At 42.5% G+C, this 23,189-nt stretch overlaps 2 protein-coding genes across 3 annotated transcripts in view; one reads left to right on the top strand and one right to left on the bottom strand.

Annotated features, from left to right (window-relative positions):
• Positions 1 to 23,189, bottom strand: part of NT5DC1 (5'-nucleotidase domain containing 1) — a 197,657-nt gene that overhangs the window by 82,594 nt on the left and 91,874 nt on the right. The window lies entirely within an intron of this gene.
• COL10A1 (collagen type X alpha 1 chain) overlaps positions 20,930 to 23,189 on the top strand; it is a 65,918-nt gene continuing 63,658 nt past the window's right edge. For both annotated transcript variants that reach the window (XM_075924015.2, XM_075924013.2), the window contains exon 1: positions 20,930 to 21,225. The gene's annotated coding sequence lies outside the window, so the exon portion shown is untranslated. The remainder of the gene's footprint in view (positions 21,226 to 23,189) is intronic.

The following is a 23,189-nucleotide window of genomic DNA, read 5'->3' as shown; positions in this document are numbered from 1 at the left end:
TTCTATTTTTCTATCTTTATCTTCTTTGTAACCATTTTTAAGATCTATATTTTGCTAGCAATATCTATATTTTGCTAGTAGTTAAGAAATAGAGCAATAGCCATTGTAACCATATTATTTATAAGCTTCTTTGATAAACCTGTAACTGTTTAAGTTTTAACCTGACTCCTTCAGTTGCTGTAACAGAACCAAGCACAATTTAAAAGAACTTCAGCCGGTCTTAAGGGACAGATATAGGGAGCCCTGACCGTCGGCTGACACATACCCTTAGCTATTAAGTCTGTGGACTCATCTTTCATAGATTAACTAAACTAGAAGTTTACCTGCTGAGAAGTGCTTTAACTCAATCCTCTCCTCAAATGCCTTCCATGGAGGGGAAATGCAGAATGTGGAAACTACTGTCTGCTTATATACAATCAATGTAATTAAAAAGGCCTTAGATGGTCTTTCCTGCCTTACAATTCAAGATATGACATCAGGGTCCACAATCCAGGTCTAGTTCAATTCCACTCAAACCAGGTAGCATGGGTCTTTGCAAGAAAAGTGGATTTGAAGGATTTGGCAGTATATGCCTAAATGGAAGAAATGCCACCCTGATTTCATAAACACAGTGAGTGACATTATTTCTAGTGTTAGCCCCTCAGAGGTCACTGTAATTAAGAAGCTTATACTCATACTTCATCTGACCTCACTGAATCAACTTACTAGATGTCAGATCAATCCACGTGCTCTTTTTAAGCGTTCAGAAACAGACTCTCTGGAATCTGCACACACTGTACAGCTCCAGAAGTGCCGTCATTGGCTCCTTAGTGGAACAATTCTTTCCAGCAGTTTCACATACCAGTTAGGTCTAGTAGTTCAACTGTCAAACTCCCAGAGACCACTGAATTTTTGGCAGTTCCACAGGTCTAAGATCTTTCCTGTTTGGTTTTATTCAAAGCCCAACAAAGCAAATAGTTGGTGTAAAGACAAAGGCAACTTAAAATGATTTCAGTTTTGGTGTTCTACTTCTTCTCCTTGTTTCAGTTTTCCTCCTCTTCCTCCATCTGATGGTTGTTATTGTTTGATGTTTGGAAGTAGCCATTTCTCTCTTGAATAGGCATTAATGACATTTATAGGTTTTTATGCTGGAAACAAGACGTATCCCTGTCAGAAAGGAATTATTTCATGCAGTTTCCAAATTTACCAGCAGGGCCGTTCAAATAATTTTCTACAGCCCGATCTGGGTTATCAGTTTGATATTGTTTTATAGCATCACTGATCTGGCTTCACTACATAATTTTTTTAAACAATTACTACTATCCATGAAGCCAATAATTAATAGTTTTCATCACAAACGGTCCACATTTTAAAAACATGAAAAGAATGATGTTTTGATCCCATATATACTATTGAGGTATTTTTTGGCTTCCATGTCCTCTTAATTTTTTTTTCTGGGAGCTAATAATACCAACCCAGAGTTAATTCCTTTACTTTAAAATTCAATGGAGTAATACAGCAGCTAGCACACTGTAAAAAAGGGATAAAGGTTGACACCTCAGTTTCCCCGGATCCTTGTTTATTTCAAATACTATCATAGTTAAGAGCAATGTGGTGTTTCCATTATATCCCTCATTTTCAGATGCTTATAACTGACCATTTTGCTTAAATTTAGCAAACATGATCTTTGCTTAAGCAGCATTTTTTCCCTTACCAGAATAAAGCACTTTAGCTGTTTTCAAATTGCATTAATGTAAGAAAAAGTAATGGCTTCATTTTTGATTAATAAAATTTTAATCTAAAATGTGGTTTACATCTGAATATTTCATGAAATATTTCATTGGGATATTTCAAGCTAAATATATATAGAGATCAACTTAAAAACAACAAATAGTCTGGTAGCACTTTAAAGACTAACAAAACATGTAGATGGTATCATGAGCTTTTGTGGGCACAGCCCACTTCTTCCTATGACCAGTGTGTTGGATGTCCAGAACTAAAATAAACAGGGGAGAAGGGAGGGGGGAGGAAAGAAGAAAAAAATAGGAAGAGGAGAGAACAAGAGGAGGCAGCGGGTATAAAAATATCAAGAGGAAAGCTGAGCTGGAATGTAACAGGAAAAACAAATAGTCTATAAGTACCTAAAGACTGGATAGATACAGAAAGAATATCCAAGTAATGCTAATTACTCTTTGACAACAAATATCAATATTTCTGGCAACTACTGTTCCTTATGCAGATTAAGCTAATAACCTGCAGATTGAAGAGAGACTGAATCTAAGGCTAAGTCTAGACTACAAGCCTCTTTCAAAAAAGAGCATCTAGACTACAACCAGTAATTTCAAAAAAGCAAGCCACTTTTTCGAAAGAGAACACCCAGGCAGCCTGGATGCTCTCTTTCGAAAAAGCACAGTTTGCATTACATAGCGCTTTTTTTTTTTGAAAGAGCACTTTCTCGTAAAACAAGGTTTTCTGCGGTCGAAAAAACTGCTGCATTTTTTCAATTTACTTTCAAAAGAACGTGACAGTAGTCTAGATGCAGGGGAAGTTTTTTTTCAAAAAAAGGCCAATTCTTAAAAAAAAAAAAAACCTGTAATCTAGACACACCCTAAGAAATTGAAGAAAAAAGGCAGACTCCGGAGATCATCTACCCCACTCCTAGAAGTCCAGAAGCATTGACTAACAGGATTCACTCAAGAACAGCAGAAAACTTTCAGTTCCTAAGGTTAAAAAAATGCTGGAACAACACCCTTCAACTTTCCTTTTCTACATCTGATAAGAACTGTTCTCCCTTAGCACAGTCACTACATCTAGTCATTGAAACTGAGACACACAGAACATAAGAATGGCCATACTGGGTTGGACCAAAGGTCCATCTAGCCCAGTATCCTGTCTTCCGACAGTAGCCAATGCCCCAGAGGGAGTGAACAGAAACAGGTAATCAAGTGATCCTTTTCCTGTCATCCTTTTCCAGACCCTGACAAACACAGGCTACCATTCCTACCTATTTTCAGATCCCTAGAAAAGAGGCAAGAATAGTGTCTGATATTTCCACAGAATCCTGGTCCCTGGACAACTTACAAGTGGTACTAAACTAAGCTCTGTTCAGGTCAGCTTTAACATGAAGGATGATGGTAGCCAAGAAGTGTGGTTACCCTCAGGACTCTATTTGGGGCCTGGAAAATATCCTGGAAACACAAATACAAAATACTATTGACAGAATTATTGGTTTTATCATTGAAGAGAAAATCCCTAGCCTCCCTGTTAATCTAGAAAAAACCCTCCAGTTACGGAAAATAAACCTTTTAACATTAATTAAATTTGTACCAATCAGAACCCATTTGAGTGCTCTTTCAGACAGGAACAAAGGCCCCTGTTCTTTCTTCCTTCTTCCTGCCTTTTTTGATATCAGAAAATCCAAAATTCAAAATCCCTTAATGAAATATTCTTAGTTGTTCCTTTCTGAAATATGTGTGCAAATACTTTTGCACTTTTGAAAAATGTGTTATTGTACATAACCCATTTATAATCATGAAATCAGAGTAAATTATTTGCATAGTTATATCTTTTCTGAAAACTGTTTTTGTTTCCAATAAAGATTTTCTTTGAACTTTTATTTAATTTCTGTACCTGCTGATAGGCTACAGAGCATCTTCCCACAGTAAATTCCACAGTGGGAAGCAGAAAGCCTAGGAAACTCCATCAGGTCTTGACTTGTTCCCTTCAAGGGAAAGGGTTTCAGGAACCACAGAGAAGGCACAAGTGAAGTTTACAAGTCTAATGGGACACGGGGGAAGTTCTGCCATCAGCCATACAGAGCTTGAAATTTCTTACTCTGAATATACGTAAACCCTGAAGAGAAGCAGAAACTCCCTACAAATTAATGTTATATTTTTAGTAAGTGAATTTGCCCATTGATAGAGTTAATTTGGAGAAACCAAAGAAGGAGAAAGTAGAACGATTTTGATTCTTGTTACTCAAAATGTCCATTATCCATTTTACATCTTTTCTCCCTTTTTACAAAGTAAGGAGGTCAACTTGTTGACCCATTAAGGCATTTCTGAAGATGGATAAATAAACCATTACATTTCCAAGTGAAATCATCATGTTACATGTGGGACACTAACTAGCCAAAGAAAATAAAAATGAATGAAGCCTTTCTAAAAGAAACGAAATCTCTGTGGATCTGTAATTGTTACCGAAGTGTGTCATGCTACAATAATATTTTCTTACACCAACTTTACTGATAGCCTGTTGTCTTTTTATGATCAGAGCAGAATACATATATTATTTAAAATAACATAGTTACTAGTTTGGTCATGAGTTCCATACAACCATCCCCGGCTTCTTCTTTAAGAGATACATATTTGACTGAAACAAGGCTTTGACTATGCTACACACCTAGAATGTGTCACCAGTATATGAAACTTTTTATTTTTTACTGCAAAGGATCATTATTGTTTAAAAGATATAGCTATATACTTTCAGGCACCAGCTATACTACAGAGCTGTGCTGAAGGAGAGAGTAAATGGTAAATGTAAATGTAGCCTAAGGTAGTGAACTAGATTTCAGTTTAAAAGAAGGGCATCCATTTAAATCTCTAGTCTGCCCTTTATTTTCATATTATATATATATCCTCTAGGAAATATAAAACATAGGCAAAAAACCAATGTATTATTTTGGACAATTATAATTGTACTGTACCAAGCTTAGACCACAGATAATATTTCCTAGAGCACCTGAGTTGCTTCAGGGCTTAAGACCTAAATGTCCAAAATTATTTAAATACTTAGGCATTCATGTTGCATTGTATTTAGGATTTGAAATGCCTAAGGGACTGATTTTTAGACACTTAGTAGGATTTTCAAAAGCATTACGACCCTAAAACTCATTAATTAAACGGGTGTTGTCAGATGCTTAGGCACTTTTGACAATCCCATCAGATGCCAAAATAGCCTTAAAAATTGTGTCTTCTGGCAAGTCATAAATGCTTTGGAAAATTTTATCTTTTTTTTCCAAATCCCATCTCTAACACATATGTCAAACATGCTTCCCCTGGCTTATGTTATTTGTGTAGATTATCTTTCAGAAAGAATAGATTTATCAACTCTGATGAAACTAACAGAATCAGGAATATGAGCTGTAGGCACTGTTTTTCTTTATGGAGTTATGTTAATCTAGCAAACCAAAATTTGATTATTTCTTATTTTACTTTTATTTTTACAAACATGTGATTTTAATAAATACTATTTCAAAAAATATCCTTTTGTTTCTTTGAATTAGTTGTCTTATTTCTTCACTACATTTTCATTTTGGAAAGATCAAATCCATAGTTTTTCCCCTCTTTATAATTGTTTCTTATTTCTTTTTCTCAAGTTTTACTCACACATTTATATTGCTGGACACTTTTAATTTACTTTTGATTAAAATAAATACTGGAACCTACACTTTAATGTATGTTTTCAAGAATAGCAACCTTTTTACAATTAAACATGAAATAAAAGTTTTTAAATCAATCATCAGACAAATATTTACTACTGATATCCTTTAATTTGACATGGGTTTGTGAGTTGCAGCCAATGATGCAATTAATAAATTCCCAATGACCCAACATAGCCACCAAATAATTATAGGGCACGTCCAATGTAAATCAATTCAATATAGAAAAGAATGATTGATTATAAATAATACAATTTTATTTTCCTCTCTAGAGCATTAAATCCCATTAATGACATTTTATCAGATACCATTCAGAATTACAGTGCTACCTGCTGACTCTGGAAGTTAGCAGGTTGTCAGCATCTATGTTTCCATTATATGTTTCCATTATTTTCACAGTTATATATTGGCTGAAACATTCAGATCCAGGCAGAATCTTGGCAAACAAAGTCTCAACAGAAGAAAATACATTTCAGTACCAAAACATATTTGTTTTTAGTACTTGGTCATTTGAAAATCACAGGGATAAAAACAAAATGGAATATTTATGGTTCGATACACTTATTTGTGCTACTACTTAAAAAAAATTACAGATACCAGTCAACAATAAGGATTGCTATTTCACTGGGAAAAGGAGGACAGTCAGGGTAAAAATTATAGACAACTCATTGCACTTACACAGACTCTTGTCTTTATTTTATCCCTGCAAAGTGCTTTCTGGGTAACCACATGTTATTACCATTTTACAGATAAGTACACAAAGGAAGAGAGAAATTAAGTGATTTATGCAAGGTTATTCAGGAAACTGGTTGGAAAGCCAAAAATAGAATCTCCAATTGCCAGAAGCTGGGACTGGATGAAAGAGAATGGATCACTCAAAATCACCCTGTTATATTCATTCCCTCTGAAATCTCTGGCACAGGCCACTTTTAGAGGCAGGACATTGGGTGGGATGGATTATTAATTTGACCCAGCGTGTCTGTTTTTATGTGATATGAACAGAAATTCAGACTCTTCATGTACTTTCTGTTTTGTAGTATGTTGGCACTTGGCATTATGAAATCAAAAGAATTAGATTTGAACCGCTTCTCTTTTTCCCGTTACAATTTTTTAACATTAAATATTTTTCATTAAAGAAAAAGAAAAGAAAGAAACTACAGACATGAAACATAAGCAATCTGACAAGTGAACAAACCACAGACCCAATCTACTTCACAGGGTATATTTTGGCAGGAATTTTCTAACAGGCAGAAAGATTTAGAATGGAAAATTCTTACTATCCTTAAACACTGAAGAAAAATGGCTAAAGTGTATAAACTTTCCTACTTGAGTGAATACAAGAAAAATAGTACTACTACTATTGTACTATTTCAATACAAGATTTTAAGCACAGCAGATATTTGGAAACACTTTGCATTGTCACGCTTCCTGAATAAACTTCCCCACTGTTTTTGTTCTGTCATTTCCAAACTGAAAGTAAAGAAATATTCCCACTAACTTCAGAACAAATTGATTTTACCTTGCTTAACTCATATTAAGCAGCTACATGTTGCTGCTTTAATCTATGTCCTTCTATAACCTCCTGATTTTCTAACCCATCCCCTGCTCCACTCATATTTTTTCAGAATTTGTTTGCAGTTTTATGTGTGTGGTGTCAAGTCTAAAAGCAGATTGAACCAAACTAAAGCCTTGGATCAGCCTGACCCATTTTAAAAAGGTTTAAGATTGTCTGACTCGGAGATAAGATTAAGTAGCATAATAAATTTTCACAAAATAGAATGCCAGCTGGATTTCCTCCTTGGTGCTTTTTGAAATGAAACAGGTGGTGGTACTGCCCACTGCCGACAGACAGGACACCAGGCTAAATGAACCATTGGTTTGACCCAGCAGGGCTGTTTTTTTCTGATCCCTGGAGCAGAAGGAAGAAATAGGAACATCTAGGAGGAAAATGAGTAGGGAGATAAGGTAAGGGGTTATAGCAAAAGCCTTGATGGAGCAAAGTGGACGGCAAGAGGTTCTGGAATAACTAATAGGCACTAAGGAGGGCTGAGTGCAGTTTAGGTCTGGAGGTGCAATCTGCATGTGACAAGAGGGGGTACTAGATTCTACCACAGTAGAGTGGACAGGAGAAGCACCACTGGAAGCATGAAGAGTGAGCATACATGTGTATGTGCACAACTACATACACTGTGTGGGGGAGAGGAGTCAGGAGAAGGGGGGTTCAGCTTGGCTAGCTGAATGAGGGAAGGAGCAGAAGAGTGATGGGTCAGAGAGAGCTGAGGCAAAAAGAATTGAACCTGGCTGGTTTAGAGGTAGTGTCAGGGAGGAGGAGCAGGAAGAGTGTGTCAGTGGTGGTGGGCTCAGAGGTGGACTGAGCCAGAGAAGGAACGAGTGCAATGGCCTCAGCGTGTACTGTGTTCCAGAATTAGTGTCATGGGGGACTGTTCTTAAAGACCTGCAATGGCGACCAGAGTTGTTAAGGTCTGCTTTGCAGCCTTTTGAACTAAGGAGAGCATATGGATTAGGTGAGATCCCAGTAGCTCTGTAACATGTTTGAGTTAAATGATGTAGCAGACTTAACAGTATGAAGTCCTGGCCTTGACTCTGAGTGGAGCCCAGCGCACTTGTGGAGGCATCAAGCAAAAGTGCTATAACTTTCACTATGTTGCAATGACTCCTTTCGGACCTGTTCAGCCAGGGATGTGTTTTTTCTATTAAGGAGTTAATGCTGGCAGCAGTCAAGGCTTGTTTTGGCTACATTTACCAATTTGTTTAGCTGCTAGCTGCAACTGCTATATACAGTATGTCAAACAATCACTTGGTACAAAGATGGTATTCTTCAAGGTTGCTTTAAGGAAAGCGTTCTCTACTTTCACGTAGAAACAGAAAGACCACACAGAAGAAGAAAAATGACTTTTGAGTCAAAGATTTTGCACGATGATTACAGTATTAAATCTATTCCATGGTGTTCTAAAGTGAGGGAGTGTTTAAAAAAATTATCTATGGTCTAAGCATATTACTGGTGAAACAGTATTGTATATTTAAATATGAAAAACTTGATACATATTACAATAGCTATTTTTGCCTTATTTCTTCTTCTGGAATCTAGGAAAGCTACGGAAGTTTTGGAATGAGCATTTAATGAGAGAGTAAGTTTTCTATATCATTGTTCTACAAGCCACCTCTGCAAGCAGCAAGCAGGGTGCCAGAGGCACAGGCGCAGTAGGGGCCGGGATGCAAGCGGCGGACCCTAGGCCCCAGGGAAGAGTGGCCGGCAGGCCTGCTGTGTGTGTGGGGGGGGGGGGGGCAGGATGCTGGACAAGAGGCCCAAAAGGGAGCTGGCTGGGAGGAGCTGGGGGGAGGAGAGCAGGGACTGGCAGTGCTCTCACCTTCCACAGGTGGAGAGCCCGAGGGGCGGCAAAAGCCCGGGACGGCAGACGCCGGAGCGGAGAGGGCCTGCGGCGGGGGAACTCCTCGGCCCCCGGTGGACGAGCCACATGGGCCCGAGCCAGGACACTGACGGCACGAGAACCAGGGTGGGGGACAGCCGAGCCAACGAGCCTGCCGGGACCATAAGGGGGCCACAGTGAAGCACCCAGGGAAAAGTGGGAAAGAAACTGAAGGCGGGGATCAACGGGGCTGGACTGAGTTCAACCCCACCACACTGGAGGAGAATGTAGACATACTTGGGGTGAAAAGTAGGGTAACTCGGGGTGAGAAGTAGGGTGAGGATAAAAAAGGGGGGTTGTTAGTTGTAGATAGGCACGGTAGGTAGCAAGGGGAGATGCAGGTGGGGAAATTGCTGGAATGGCTGGCAGAAAACCAGCAGCAACAGCAGACCCAGCTGCTCCAGCAGCTGACGGAGCAGCAACAGCTAGTCCGAGAATTGGTAGAGCACCAGCAGAAGCAGCAAGGCCAACGGGCAAAACAGGGGGCTGCTGCCCTGGGAGATGAGACCTTACGGCTGGTGAAAATGACTGCAGGGGACAACCCCGAGGCCTTCTTGGTCACATTTGAAAGGGCCTCCACGGCCGCACGCTGGCCGGAGGAGCACTGGTGGCGCCCTATCTGACGGGGCCAGCATAGTGGGCCTATAGAGGGCTGGCCGCATGGGATGCTTTGCACTACCGCAAGGTCAAAGAAGCGATCTTAGACCAGGCAGGAGAAACCCCGGAAGCCCACAGGCAGAAGTTCTGCTCCCAGAAATATCTGCTGGGGGAGCGGCCAAGAGCAGTAGGGCAGAGGCTAAGGGAAGCCGCCACGGTCTGGCTATACCCAGAGTGCAAGACGGCCACACAGGTGGTGGACATGATTGTTTTAGAACAGTTTCTGCAGATTTTGCCACTTGACAGCCGGATCTGGGTGTGCCAACATCAGCCCACGATGCTGGGAGAGGCCATCTCAATCCTTGAGAACTACATGGCCGTGGAGGGGGAAGAAGACAGCGCGAGGGGTCCCAAAGCCCCGGGGAGGAGCCAAGCCGCTCTGGGAGAGCACGAACAATGTGGGGCCGGGGGACCTGGGTGGCCCTGGGGGCGATGGGGTGAAGGGATGAGACAAGGAACCCCGACGAGCCCATGACACCCACACGGGGCCAGCAGATGAGGCCCCACCCCAACCCCCTGAACCGGGGAAGTGAAGGACCTGCTTTGAATGCAGGCAGGAGGGCTACTTCCGACGAGACTGTCCTTTTATGGACTGCTCATATGGATGGGTAGGGGTGCCCCTTGAAGGCTGCACAGGTGGGACTCGCCACAGATCACAGTCCAGGTAAGCCTGGACCGACAGCTGGCCTGGGCACTGGTGGACTCCGGCTGTAACCAAACCCTGGTTAGGGAGGAGCTGCTGCTGCAGAGGGGTGCCGGAGGCCCATCTGTGGCCATATAATGTGTCCACGAGGAGGTGAGGCGCTACCCCACGCAGTGGGTACACATCTGTGAGGGGCACCTGAGAGCGTGGTGTTGGGTGGCGGTGGTCCCGAAACTGGCATACCCGGTGATTCTGTGGCGGGACTGGCCGGGATTTGGGAGACTAGTCACACGATGGGGACAAGCGCAAGGGGAAACACTGGCCGGGGCGCCCTGAAGTCTGGGGACCGGGCAAGGACCCACGGAGGCCCAGGCCGTGGAGACTGAGCCCACACCAGAGCACAGGAGAGAAGTGAGCAAGGGGACAGACTTCCTCCGTGAACAAAGGGAGGATGCCTTGCTCAAGCACGCGTGGGAGCAAGCCGGCGAGAACGCAGGCACCGGGACAACGAGACCAGAGGGACCATGGTTCGAGGTAAGAACCAACCAGTTGTATCGAATCCTCACCCGGCCAGGGGAGATGGGAGAAACCCAGCAGTTGCTGGTGCCAGCACATTTCCAGTGGCAGGTACTAGACCTGGCCCATGCCAACCCCTGGGCTGGCCATCTCGGGGTAGAAAAGACCTTGTAAGGGGTTCTGCAGCATTTCTATTGGCCCGGTGTATACAAGGAGATCAAAGACTTCTTTGAGTCCTGCCTGGACTGCCAATGGGTGGGAGGGAGGAGGGTGCCCAAAGCGCCCTTGGTCCCACTCCCGGTGGTAGACACACCCTTTGATAGGGTAGCCCTGGACCTGGTGGGGCCTTTGGACCAGTTGAAAAGGGGCAACCAGTTCACATTTTAATTCTTATAGACTACACCACCCATTACCCCGAGGTCGTACCGCTCCGTAGCTCTAAGGCCCCGGTCCTAGCAGCAGAAATGGTGAAGGTCTTTGTGAGGGTAGGGATACCCCACGAGATTCTGATGGACCCAGGAACAAATGCGTCAGGGCAGGTAATGAATGAGCTCTGTAAATTGTTGGGGGTGAAAAAGCTCTGGACTTCGGTTTAGCACCCCCAAACAGATGGGTTGGTGGTGTACTTCAACCGTATCTTAAAATCAATGTTAAAGAAGTTCATGGGGCTGGACTCCAGGGAGTGGGACCTTTTTCTGCCAGCCCTCTTGTTTGCTATCCAGGAGGTCCCCCAGGCCTTGACCGGCTTTTCGCCCTTTGAAATTCTATATGGGAGACAGCCACGGGGCATACTCGACCTCCTGAAGGAGGACTGGGAAGAGCAAGACTCCCGCGTAAAAGGGACGATCCCTTACGTAATCGACCGGTGGAAGAGACTGAAAACAACGGGGGAATTGGCGAGGGATAACCTATTGTGGGCACAAGGAAGACAGGCACAATGCTACAACCAGAGGACCTGGAGCCGCACCTTTGCCCTGGGAGATAGGGTGCTACTACTTCTACCCACAACTGAGTCAAAATTAATGGCCAGATGGCAAGGCCCCTTTGCCAGGTGGGCCCCGTGGACTACGAGATCCGATTGACGGACAAGCGGAGGAGCACCCAACTCTACCATGTGAACCTGTTGAAAAAGTGGAATGCGCAAGACAGCATGTTGATGACCACCCAACCATTGGAGCCCGAGCTGGGACCCTGGGGAGGAGACCTAACAACCGCAGGCGGAGAGGCCGCGCTCAGAAGTACGCTGACAACCCCCCAGAAGGAGGAGGTCCGAGCGCTCCTCCGGGAGTTCGCAGCCGTGATGTCGACCCAACCCGGCCAGACCCCGGTGGCCAGTCATCATATCCAGACCACGCCAGGGATGAAGGTGCGGGAACCCCTCCGGCCTCTACCGAGGAAATTGCGGGAGACCGTATGCAAGGAGATCCACAACATGCTCCAGATGGGAATGATACGGGAGTTCCAGAGCGGGTGGAACAGGATCATCCCGATCGTCCTGGTCCCCAAGCACAACGGCACCCTGCGTTTCTGCATAGACTTTCGGAAGGTTAATGCCATCTCCAAATTTGACGCATATTCTATGCCGTGGGAGGAGGAACTCCTGGAAAGACTGGGGGGCGCACGGTACTTATCCATGCTCAATCTTCCAAAGGGATACTGGCAAATCCCACTCATGCCAGCCTCCCAGAAGACAGCCTTTGCCACCCCTTTTGGCTTATACCATTTTTTGACCATGCCCTTTGGGTTGAATGGGGCTACAGCCACCTTCCAGCAGCTGATGGACCACCTCTTGAGTGACCACCAAGGATATGCTGCTGCCTACATCAATGATGTGTCATTTATAGCATCACATGGGCTGACCACTCGCAACATATCAGAACCGTGCTGCAAACCCTGGAAGGAGCCCGGTTGACGGCGAACCCCGGTAAATGCGCCTTCGGGAAGACCAGAGTCACCTACCTGGGGTACATCATAGGGCAAGCCAGTTGAAGCCGCAAGTGGACAAGGTCGAGGCAGTACGCGGATACCGGACGCTGACAACAAAGAAACAAGTGCACCAGTTCCTGGGACTTGCCGGCTATTACAGACGGTTCATACCCCGCTCCGCCACGATAGCGACTCCACTAACAGAGCTGACAAAGAGTGGGTACCCCCAAAAAGTATGCTAGACATGTAGGGATAACATATTAATGTATTGAAAATGATTCCCCCAAATGGAAGTGACTCCCCATAATTTGTTCCCCACAACTTAAAGTGTTTAGATTTATTATTAATTCTTATTATTACTATTATTATTTGTTAAGATTGTTAAATGTTTAGATTTATTATTATTATTGCCCCTATAGAATATAATGTATTAGGTCATGTAACTTAGTACTGTTAAGAATATAATCCTATGTAGCCAGAAACAGCCCCCCCTCTGTGCTCCAGGGCATGCTCAAGCTTGTGCAAGGGGCTGCTTGAAATTGACATTGCAGAGATACATTGTAACAATGCATTGTCAAGCCACTAACTCTGATATGGGAGCCAAGCCCTGTAATTGACTAAGGGCATTGTTACACAATTGACGCCTGTTCTCTTTAAAACATTGTAACTTTACTCAGCACTCAGAGAATGTTTAAGCAATACCACCCAGAAACTTTTGTAACTACAACTTTTATTATTATACAAAATACTGTATGGGAAACATTAATTAGGGAATGTATGTAAGAGAGAGAGTGCTTGGACGATGAATGAATGGTTCTGAGAGGTACCAGCCTGAGAATACAACAACAAAGGGCTGAAGAAGGCGTCAGATGCCAGTGCAACCAAAAGGTGTCAAGTGGAGAAAACCAAGTACTGGAGGTCCACCCGATGAGATCACTGATGAGCACCTGGCAGCCACCCTGGAGACATCAGCATGATGCAGCAATTTCCATAGACTGGCATAGGAAGAAATTTCTATAAGAACTGGACTAAAAATCTACGGAAACAGAGTCCAAGGTTCTGCTGCCAGCCCACCAAGAGCTTCAGATGCGCATCTGATCAGGACTTCGCTCCCCACTACCATCACTTGTGTACAGAATACCTGGCCAGTATTCTGTCACAAGCAACTTCCAGGCTGGTAACTATACACAGAACTTGAATGAATGGATGTATGAATGAATGTTTATATATAAAAAAAAGTGTATAAGGGTTAAGTAGTGATAGGAATAAGTAGTTAAACAACGTTGTTTGCTTCTATCTTTTCTTTATTTTTTTATTATTATCTTTACAATAAATGTGGCTTTTTGCCTTATCCCCCTCATAAGATCCTGCTTGCTTTTATTTGGTATAACAGACAGAGCAGTGGGAGGGCGCTTTCCAACACCCAAAACAGCATCTCACCAATGTCCCGCTCCTCGCACAACCAGATTTTGCAAGGACTTTTACAGTTCAGACAGATGCCTCGAACGTAGGCCTGGGGCTGTATTGGCCCAGGGGCAGGGAGGCAGGGAGCAACCGATTCTGTATATAAGCCGCAAGCTGCTACCCCGCGAACAAGCCTACTCCACCATAGAGAAGGAGGCACTAGCAGTCAGATACAAGCTGGAGGCCCTCAGATACTATCTGTTGGGGAACCCATTTTTGCTCATCATGGACCATGCGCCCTTGAGGTGTATGCATAACATACGGGAGGCGAACCCCCGCATAATGAGGTGGTACCTGTTCTTACAGCAATATAAATTGAGTGGGCAGGAGAAGGGGAGGCCAGCAGGGGGAAAAGGGGGAGGTGTGTGACGGGTAAACCTCCCCCCGCACTTGCGCCCACTGCCCAGTGGCTCCCGACAACTCAGGCAGCGCCGCTGCCACCGCCTCTGTAAGCGGCAAACAGGACGCCGGTGGCACAGGTGTAGTAGGGGTCGGGATGCAAGCGGCAGACCCTAGGGCCCAGGGAAGGGCGGCCGGCGGGCCTGCTGTGCGGGGGGGGGGGGGGAAGGGAAGGTACCCTGGCCAAGACGCCCTGGCCGGGAGGAGCCGGGGGGAGGAGAGCAGGGACTGGCAGTGCTCTCACCTCCCACAGGTGGAGAGCCCGAGGGGCGGCAAAAGCCCAGGACGGCAGACACCGGAGCGGAGAGGGCCTGCGGCTGGGGGAACGCCTCCGCGAGATCCCAGGAGTGACACGGCCCCCGACAGAGGGGCCAGATGGGCCCGAGCCAGGACACTGATGGCACGAGAACTGGGGCGGGGGACAGCCGAGCCGACGAACCCACCGGGACCGTAAGGGGGCCACAGTGAAACACCCAGGGAAAAGGGGGAAAGAAACTGAAGGCCGGGATCAACGGGGCTGGACTGAGCTCAACCCCGCCACACAGAGGTTAGATTAATTCAGTCTGCATGCTGCAGAAGAGTTCTTTTTGACATAAATGTATTGTAGTAGCCAAATGAATGATGGAGGTGTGAGACAGAAAGGGGCATAAAAGAACTGAATTGATAGCAGGAAGCTCCTGAGTACAGGAGGCCCTCAACTTGCGACCGCTCAAGTTCTGAGCCCCCATACTTACAACCATTTTTGTAAGTGCACAGCGCCTATCGTAAATGAGAGTTCGAGTTATGATGCCCCTGACTTGCGACGCTTTCCCCAGATCCAATCGCATCGCAAGTCAGGGGCCTCCTGTACAGCATAGGCATGCCAATCTGCTATTTAAAATATTTAGCAAAGTTGTATATTTCAGACACAGACATCTTAGTAATCCAATGAAGTCTGGTTTTTACAAATGGTACCTGCATATTGATATTTCCTGATAAATCTTTTAGCAGGAGTAGACTTTTTATAGCCATTAGATAAGTCATCAATAGGTCTACCATTTTCTAATTATTGAAACTCTCTGAAATACCATGAATATAAAATCTTAGAAAATCCACAAACGATTATCTAATTGGTTTTTAAAGAAAATTAAACTTCAAAAATTACTGTCAATGTAACATTAAAGACCCACTATAAACCAACAAAAGGAAGTTCTATGACTGAAAGCTGAAAAACAATCTCAACTCAGCATGATGTTGAGTAATAACAGTAATGTAAGCATAGCAAAATGAGCAAAGGACAACATTTCAGCCTTTATTTTGAACTGCTTTGCTTGTACAAGTTAAAGTTATATCCTTTTAGTGTAATGCTGAACTGTTACATGAACAAAACCTCCACTGACAATCAATGGGAGTTTTGTTTGTTCAGTGACTCCAGGGTTCGGACCTGCAGTACATTTCAGTACAATGGGACTAGACAGACAACACCCTGAAAACATGCCTTTTAATGCTACTTTCATGTAGATGTTTGTGGTTTGCTCTCTGCTAGGAAATGAAAACTCTTTTTTGCACAAGCATGCACTACTCCATTGTTGTACAAGTGATCCCATGAAACAAAGTATTTCTGTTGGCATATCTTCTTCATGCTACTAGTTCTCACCCTTCACTATGTTGTTCTCTGTTCGGCTCATCTTACAAACTAATTTCCTATGTGAATATTATTTTAAAGATATATTATTTTAAAATAAATATCTGTCTGGTAGTAAGCCTATTGTTACTTCCAAAAATGCCATGCAAATAAACTCTTTACAAAGAACAAAACTGTTATAAGAAGTTGAAAGACTTTTGCCACACTAATTTTATTATCCTATTCATATTTAGGCCCAAACTTTCAACATTAGCTAATAACATTGGGTGGTCAACCTGTGACACCTTCAAGAGACTAGGCTTTCAAAAGTGGGTGTTCTATACTTTCTAAAAATTAAGTCCTTTTAAAGTTTCTCAAGCTGGATACCTGAAACTAGAGGTCGACATATCAACAGACACTTCTGAACATTTAAAGAAAGATATTTTCAGGAAGCTAGTAAAGTCTTGATTGCTCTGACTGAACAGCTCTTCATGTGTTTCCTCTCAAAACTCAGGAAGATAGGCTCAGTCCCACAGGTTCGTGATGGAGCAAAAGGCCCTTGGTAACTGATCCTTTCTTGGGAGGAAGAAACATAGCAGGTATTGGCTGCTTGTTAAATTAGCGAATCATCTGTCCCAAGTAGAAGTCTCTATTATCACTGTGGCAGTTTCTTGCTGGAGTTTCCAAATGGAGCAGGATAATAATGAGAAGGCATTTGGCATAAGTGCATCTCTCCTCCTGAAGTAGATACTTGTTTTGCTGTTGTGCTTGCATGAAAAGAGTCTCCCAGCTACACAGGTTTCGATAGGCTCATGAAGTCCTCATGACCACCACTAAGGTCACTATTTTGTCCACTCAAACAATCCACTTTGGACTCTTAGGGTATGTCTACACTCGCTCCCTAGTTCGAGCTAGGGATGCAAATGTAGGCAACCGAAATTGCTAATGAAGTGGGGATTTAAATATCCTGCGCTTTATTAGCATGATCTCGCCAGCACATTACTCCGCTTAACATCTGTTTCGAAAGTGAAAGTGAGCGCTGGGACGCGTTCGTTCGAACCAAACCCCTTGGTTTGGATTCCTGAATCTCCACATTCCTTTGCTGCTGACAAATATGTATGCATCCCACTGTCAAACAGCATTTTCATCTAGATTTATGGCTGGTCTATGTGTACAACAGCAATTAATTGCTCCACAAGTTCCAGTGGAAGAGATCTGTGCTACTGATCTAAAAGTTCCAACCCTGCAACTGATACAATGTGGGAGTCAACATATTTCTATGTGAGGGCAGTTTTATTTTTTTCAGCTTGCTTTTAAAAAAGTTTAGTAAATGAATTAAATAATAAAAAGAAGAAATCTACATTACAAGAACATTGAGGTTGTAAAGTCAAACACTGAAAAGTTAGGAAATGCCAGTATTAAGGTTACCTGTGCAATTAGCCCCCTTGTGCATCCGAACTGAGACTTTAATTACCAGATCACACACTATTTTTTCCAAAGGACCTAGGTGCATCGATATGAAGCACTCAGAAAATGAGGAACCTAAAATTAGCTGCCATCTGCAACACGTTTGATTTAAATGATTTGGAGCCAGATCCTGTATCATTGACATTACTGGGAATTTTGCCACTGAGCTCAAGGGGAACTGGAGCAAAGTCTTGTTCTTCATAGAAATTCTGTGGCAAAAGCAGGGACAGAATCCTTCATCTGCCTTATCCAGGAGACCATCCCTTCTCTTCCCCCCCCCCCCCTATTTACTACAAACCTTCCAACTTCCTCAACAAATGAGGCAAAGGTCCCGTACATACCAGCTTTGGCAGTATGGCTGATCTGGTTAGGTCCTGTAATGGTGTTGCTGGTGTATATATATGGCCAGAGTTGGCACCGAGGTTTGTTGCATGGATTGGTTCCTGAGTTAGAGTTGCGGGAGGCAGGCCAGTCCTCACCCACAGACAACCCGCCAACCTGAAGCATATTCTCACCAGCAACCATACGCTGCACCATAATAACTCTAAATCAGGAACCAATCTATGCAACAAACCTCGGTGCCAACTCTGCCCACATATATAAACCACAGGACTTAACCAGATCAGCCATATGGTCACTGGTTCATTCTCCTGCACATCTACTAACGTAATATATGCCATCATGTGCCAACAATGCCCCTCTGCTATATACATCACCCAAACTGGACAGTCCCTACATAAAAGAATCAATGGACACAAATCAGATATTAGGAATGGCAACATACAAAAACCTGTAAGGGAACACTTCAATCTCCCTGGACACACAATTGCAGATCTAAAGGTAGCCATCCTGCAGCAAAAAAAAAAAAAAAACTTCAGGACCAGACTTCAAAGAGAAACTGCTGAGCTACAGTTCATCTTCAAGTTTGACACAATCAACTCAGGATTAAACCAAGAGGCTGTGTCTAGACTGGCAAGTTTTTCCGCAAAATCATTTGATTTTGCGGAAAAACTTGCCAGCTGTCTACACTGGGGCTACGTCTACACTGGCCCCTTCTCCGGAAGAGGCATGCTAATTTAGAACTTTGGAATAGGGAAATCCGCGGGGGATTTAAATATCCCCCGCGGGATTTAAATAAACATGGCCGCCGCTTTTTTTCCGGCTTGGGGAAAAGCCGGAAAAAAGCGTCTAGACTGGCGCGATCCTCCAGAATAAAGCCCTTTTCCGGAGGATCTCTTATTCCTACTTGCAATCTCTTAATCCTCCCCCACGGATTTCCCTATTCCAAAGTTCTAAATTAGATTGCCTCTTCCGGAGAAGGGGCCAGTGTAGACGTAGCCTGGCTGTTTGAATTTCCGCAAGAACACTGATGATCTCATGTAAGATCATCAGTGTTCTTGCAGAAATACTGTACTGCTCCCGTTCGGGCAAAAGCCCTCTTGCGCAAATCATTTGCGCAAGAGGGCCAGTGTAAACAGCACAGTACTGTTTTCCGCAAAAAAGCGAAAATGGCGATCGGGGCTTTTTTGCGGAAAACTGCGTCTAGAATGGCCACGGACACTTTTCCGCAAAAAGTGCTTTTGCGGAAAAGCATCTGCCAATCTAGACGTGCTTTTCCGAAAATGCTTTTAACGGAAAACTTTTCCGTTAAAAGCATTTTCGGAAAATCTTGCCAGTGTAGACGTAGCCAGACTGTGAATGGCTAGCTAACTACAAAAGCAGCTTCTCCTCTCTTGGTATTCACACCTCCAGATCAGCTACTAGAAGTGGGCCTCATCCTCCCTGATTGGATCCACCTCATCACCTCTAGCTTGATTCTGGCCTGCATATTTATATCTGCCTCTGGAAATTTCCACTACATGCATCTGACGAAGTGGGTCTTTGCCCACGAAAGCTTATGCTCCAACACTTCGGTTAGTCTATAAGGTGCCACAGGACTCCTCACCGCTTTTGCAGATTCAGACTAACACGCCTATTCCTCTGATACCAGTCCCACTTAGGCTCATCTATACTATCACACTGGAATAATTTTGCAAGGAAACCCAAATGAAGGTGGGTAGAAAGCCAGTGTTCCAAGCCATGTCTGGATTGCATTTAGAACAGAGCTCTAGTTCTAGGCAGAATTAGGGCTAGAGTTTGGGTTTGAAGCAGACAGCATCATACTGACAAGGGCTATCAGGCAGATCAAAAGCTCTTAAAGAATTTCTTCCATTGGAGGAAGTTTCTACAGAACTAATCTGACAAAATTTTGGCTAAACATGAACCAGAAATGGAAAGACACAGTGCAACTTTGAAATTAGGGATCTGAATCCAAACCTACCTGAAATTTCAAAGTATTTTGATTTGAAGTTCCAGTTTTGGCCCACCTCTAAGGAATATTCTACACTGGCAAAAGAACAGTATCTTTCATTTGTAATTTCTACAATTTATTTTTAATACTACATCAGAGCAACTGTGATGGTATTTGGTTCATTTTTGTATCAGCACTCACTGACTCATGAGGCCCACTTCATCGCATTATTAAAATGTGAAAATTAAATAGTAACTTTAAGAAAAGACTTCTGAATTAGCTTAATGATCTACAGTTAATACTCACTAGAGCACTGCCATTTCCAATCTGTAAGTTTGATTTTCTGGTCCTATTCTTTTTCCCAAGTCCAGAGCCTGAAAATACTTAGAGGCAAAATTCTCATCCTCCGATGATAAAGAAGTGCCTTGTGTTATATGACTATGCATTTTCTAGCTAAATGAGGAGTAAAGTGCTGGATTATAATGGAACTCAATATAATCTTTGATGATAAGACTAACAGCTGTGATGTGGGCTTTTTAGGACTCTATAACAAATGGAGATATTCAGGGTTCCAAAACGGACAGCAAAAGTGAGGAAAGAGGGTCTGCAGAGGAGATTATTCCCATGGGTACTAGCCTAATTCTTATAGTCAAGTCTCTTAAGACCTTGTTCATCATTCCTTACTCAGAAAAAGCTCCTGTATGCCCTAAATCTGGCTGATATGTACCTATAACATTCATAGTAGCACAAAGATGGAAGACAGATGTAGGATCAACAATAAGACCTCCCAAGAATTATTCAAACAATTCTGAAATCTGAAGTTTGATACTGTAATGTGAACAGAGCAATCAACATGGGAAGACACTATGATGAAAGACCATACTTTTCCCCTAAAGTATACAAATAATTCAGATTAATTAGAAACACTAGAGATTTTGCTTTATAAATCACACTAATTCCATCCCAGTATACATATGTATACCAAAATAAATGTCATATCCTTCTTTAAATTAACAGATGGATCAGATGAATAAGAATCCTAATCCCCTTCCACCTCTCATACAGAGCCATTTAACTACTGGGAAACAGAAAATTATTCTCTCCTGGAACTGACTCAGAAGGCAGATCCATCATTCAGTAGCCAGCATATGATTCAGCTTAGCTTTGCATAAAAAGTTAAAAAGTCCAAAAGCAACCAAAAAGGGCTCTTTTTGAAGAAGAAAATTTGAAAGGGGGGCCAGCTGCCTCATTTTAACCTCCAGAAATGCCTGCTGAAAGATTCTGCGAATCATGACTGCTGAAAAAGGACTACCCCTGCAACGAGAAAGTGGCAACTTTCAGTGACATCCAGCAAGAAGGCATTCCCCTCTATCTAAAGTCATCTGCTAAAAGGTAGGATGAGAATGTATTCATGTCCAGAAAGATGGGAAAAAAACCTAATATACATGGCAATTACCAAAATATGACAATTCTGTTGTTTTCAGATGAAATTAATGTAAAACAGCAGAATACCTTTTAAAAGAAAAATATTTAAATTTATTATTTAAAGCAAGATTTTTCTTAAAATAGGCTGATTTTTGCTCACGTTTTATCATCTTTACTAGCAAGCACTGAATAAGCAGCAATAAACGTTACGGCAAGTAGGAAAAAGACATTCCATTCTGTTAAAGTCTTGGAATATGATACAAAATGTAAAAATACCAGCAAATATTCCAGTTATCTTAAATTCAGTGTCTGAATAGCAAAATGATTTACTGAGCCTTCATATGCCTTTAATATTTCTTCATATGATGTACACACACAGAATGAAAAACCCTATTACTGCTGTAATCCCCTCATGTTTTCAATGGGATACATTTCAAATTGATAAGGTGTTATGATCTAGTTTTTAGATCATTTGAAAACAGTGCTATTTTCTTCTCATATTAATAATTTTCTGTTATTAACATGTGAAAATTCCTGTGACTTCAAAAGACTTAAGTTCAAAAAATTCCAGAGCCCCTCAGCGATGCTTGTTACAAGTGTCTTTGTACAAATGCTGTTAACAAACAGAAGGATGAACCTGCTACACTGAAAGGTATAATTCAAAACATATTATTCAATTTCCTTTATATTTCAATGCCTTTGCAAAGCATTTCATTTAAATGCTTTGACAATGGTAACGCTCCCAAAGAGGTAAAACTGAATAGATAAAAGTCGTTAGAAAAAAGCTGCACCAGTTATGGCACAAAGCTAAGGATGTACCAATCATGAATTACAAACTTCTTTTATAAGGGGTTTATTATTTTACCTTAAAAACTGCTTGAACTGACAGTTGTTAAGCTTCTTCTCCCTCCCCCCTTTCAAATTTTCTTCTTCATGAGTTTGGCTGGGTTTTTGTTACAACATGAACAAAAGGAGGGAGGAACTTTCTGTGGCTTGAGATGCTTTTTTCGTCACGCTATACTGAACAGCAACTTTAAAAAAGACCCTTAATTCTGCATACTACTTAATGCTTCCAAGTGGAGATTTTTCAGAAACTGATTTAGGGTTTCTCATTTAAACATTTATTGAGTTTTAAATTTTGAAAACCGGCTCACGAGCAGGAAAAATAAATTTTCAATGCAGATTCCAGAGCACCTTCACAAACACTATTACATCTTTACAAAAGGAATTGAAATTATAAAACATAACTCACTCAAGATCATTTTAACAGTACCTTCATAATATGTACTACCACAGGATGGCTTAAACTTTGTACTGTAAGCAAGGTATGGCTAGTCAGATCTAATTTACACTAAATCAAGCAAACTATAGCTGTCCTTATCCTTAATAGATTGGTGCAACTAATGGAATTCTACATGTCAGAACATACAATTCCCTTCTCTTTGATCAGGTGGAGCACAGCACTCTGGGACCTTCTGTCCAGTGGCATCGTCTTTATATTAACAAGTGAGAGACTTTGTTAGCTGCACTGAGGGCCACATTTTTGTGAACAGTCTATACCTTCTCCACCCTTGGGACAAAACATTTTATTGTTTATTATGATAGCTTTGGAAAACTTAGAGTGTTTGATATTAACAAATCGCACATCATCATACTACAGACTAAACGGCTTCTTTGTACTGTTATGTGTCTATGTTGCTTTTTTAAATATTATTTTGAGGTACCTCTATTTCAGTCCTTGCTATAGAACTTTCTAAAATACGTCAGAGTTTAATACAATGACTCTGAAGTGCTGGGACATGACCTTCAAGAGAGATGCCTGGAAAAAGCTTTGAGGGCAGAGTAATTAAGCAGAGTTTGGAGAGCAATTAGGTACATTGAAAACTAAAACAGCTAAGTCAGTTACAGCTCTCAACTATACTCCCTTGCAT

This window comes from Pelodiscus sinensis, chromosome 3, assembly GCF_052426305.1.
Source record: "Pelodiscus sinensis isolate ZL-2025 chromosome 3, ASM5242630v1, whole genome shotgun sequence".
NCBI classification, from domain to species: Eukaryota; Metazoa; Chordata; order Testudines; family Trionychidae; genus Pelodiscus; species Pelodiscus sinensis.
This window is presented reverse-complemented; position numbering and strand designations above follow the sequence as displayed.